Source organism: Meriones unguiculatus, chromosome 4 (genome assembly GCF_030254825.1).
Source record: "Meriones unguiculatus strain TT.TT164.6M chromosome 4, Bangor_MerUng_6.1, whole genome shotgun sequence".
In the NCBI taxonomy this organism is placed as follows: domain Eukaryota; kingdom Metazoa; phylum Chordata; class Mammalia; order Rodentia; family Muridae; genus Meriones; species Meriones unguiculatus.
In genome coordinates this window covers 31,919,982-31,922,384 of record NC_083352.1, presented here as the reverse complement: position 1 = coordinate 31,922,384, position 2,403 = coordinate 31,919,982, and the positions used below count along the sequence as shown (strand labels likewise).

The 2,403-nt window shown below is 44.0% G+C and overlaps 1 non-coding gene across 1 annotated transcript; it reads right to left on the bottom strand.

The window, feature by feature from the left end:
* Positions 1 to 661: 661 nt before the first annotated feature.
* LOC132653856 (small nucleolar RNA SNORA17) lies at positions 662 to 791 on the bottom strand. Its single transcript, XR_009591696.1, has one exon. It is a non-coding gene; the product is annotated as a small nucleolar RNA SNORA17 (small nucleolar RNA).
* Between the last annotated feature and the right edge of the window lie 1,612 nt (positions 792 to 2,403).

Sequence of the window (2,403 nt, the reverse complement as noted above, 5' to 3'; positions counted from 1 at the left end):
CAGAAGACATCAACATGTCCTCTGGTGGCAAGCCCAAAGTAGGGACATCCACCTGGCCTTTGGTGATAACCAACCCCTGCTGCTACAGGGCTATAGGTCCAGATGTGTTTCCCACCCACACCCACCATCAGGCCAGGCCAGGACCCCATCATGTTACCAGGTGGCATCACTGGCTGCTCACATCAGGCTGTTCCTCACTACTCTTGAGTCTCCAGTTCTGCCTCTCTTCATCGTGTCCACATCTTTCTGTTGCTCTTTCTCTTTCATGTCTCCACCACTTACTTGCTCGCTCCTCTTAGCGACACCCAGGTCCTCTGAGGGTCTGGGGTCATCTCAGGAGTTCTGTGCCCCGCTTGTGCATTATGGCGCTGGGGAGGGGTCATCTTGGGCATGGTCTGATTCCCTAGGCCTGTGTGGCACCAGGCTGGTGGTCATCTCAGGCTAGTCCCCTGTCCAGGTCCCATGGTGATTGTCTTGGGCTCATTCTTTGCCTGATCCTCCCAAATGGCCCATTTCAAGGGTCATCTGTCTCTGGTTCTTCTAGTCTCCGGCTTGCTCCCTGTCTTCTGGCAGTGGACTGGTGATTGTCTCAGGCTAGCTGCATGTCCAGGCCCCCTGGCACCAGAGTGGTGATCATCTTAGATGCTTTTTTTCCCCAGGGAATGTTAGGCTACTAATTATTCAGATGTTCATAGGTCAGAACATTAGTGTAAACATAGTCATCTCCTCTCTGCCACCTCCTCATGCCCATGTGACACAGCAGCCATACCTGCAACACCTCTAGGGGCAGGTATATCTTTATTTTCTTTTTCTTTTCTTTTAATCACAGTTCACTTGTATCCCAGTTGTAGTCCCCTCCCTCTTTCCCTCCCAAACCCACCCTCCCTCCCTCATCTTCTCCTTGTCCCCTTCCAAGCCCACTGATAGGGGAGGTCCTCCTCCCCTTCCATCTGACTCTCGCTTATCAAGTATCTTCAGGACTGGCTGTATTATTCTGATATGTGTTTATATATTTTTTAAATTAAATTTTTATTTTTCATATTAATTACAGTTTATTCACTTTGTATCCCAGTTGTATTCCTCTCCCTCATTCCCTCCCAATCCCACCCTCCTTCCTTCATCTCCTCCCATGCTCCTTTCCAAGTCCACTGATAGGGGAGGTCCTCCTTCCCTTCCATCTGACCCTAGCTTATTAGGAATCTTCAGGACTGGCTGCAATGTCCTTATCTGTGGCCTAGCAGGACTGCTCCTCCCTGGGTTGGGGGAGCTCAATGAGCTAGTCATTGAGTTCATGTCAGAAATAATCCTTATCCTCCTTACTAGGGAACCCACTTGGGTACTGAGCTAATTTCATTGCATTAGCATTCTGCCTTCTTGTATATCTGTTGGTCGTGTGTGTGTCTGGTTCCTGTGTAGATCAGGAGAAGACATAAATTCTTGGGAATGGGAGTTACAGACAGCTGTGATACACCGTCTGGGTGTTGAACCATAATCCTTTGTGAGAGGAGCTAGTGATCTTAACTGCTAAGCCATCTCTCCAGCCCCCTGTATTAGTTTTCTTAATGCCATGACAAAACAGCTAAGAAAAGCAACTTAAGGGAGGAAGGAATTATTTTATTATTATATATAATATATATTATTATATTAGCTCTTGATTGTAGAGTCCAGTCTATCATGGTGGGGAAGGCATAGCCGATGGTTACAGCCTATCCACTGTCAGGAAGCAAAAAAAGATGGTGGTGGCTCTCAGTTCACCTTCTCCTTTTTATTCTGCCATGGACCCTCAGCCCATAAAATGGTGTTGCTCACATTTAGTTTCTGATTTTTTTCCCCCTCAAAGCAATCTAGCAGTTATGCCTCACATTACACCCCTCACAGTTATACCTACATGTTGGTCTCCTAGGTAATTCTTGATCCTGTCAACTTGACAATCAATATTAAATACCATCATCACCAAACTAATCCATGAGTCTGTACTGTTTGTTTTCTTTAGTTCTTCTCAATTACCAGTCCTAACTGTGTCATCTCTCTTCTGCCTTTTGCAATATATCAATATAACAATGCAACCTATTTACAAATCTAATCATTGATTTCTTTTGTTACATAAAAATATTTAAATTTCTACTGAATTTTTATTTAGAAAGTTTGTACAAGTCTCACAACAGGACTATATGTTGTGGAATAATACACAACAGATATAACAGAAAATTTGGAAAGAGAAAGGGAAATTTCTTGTTTCGATTTCTAATTTCAAGATCAGCAGGACCAGGGTTGTTTAACTTTGCTTCCACTTCGTTTCTTTTGATTATTTGGTTAGAGCAGAAATGATATCACATGTACATAAATTCTTTTGACAGTTTTCAGGAAATAGAGGCTGATGGAGCATGGTGGCATATACCTGTA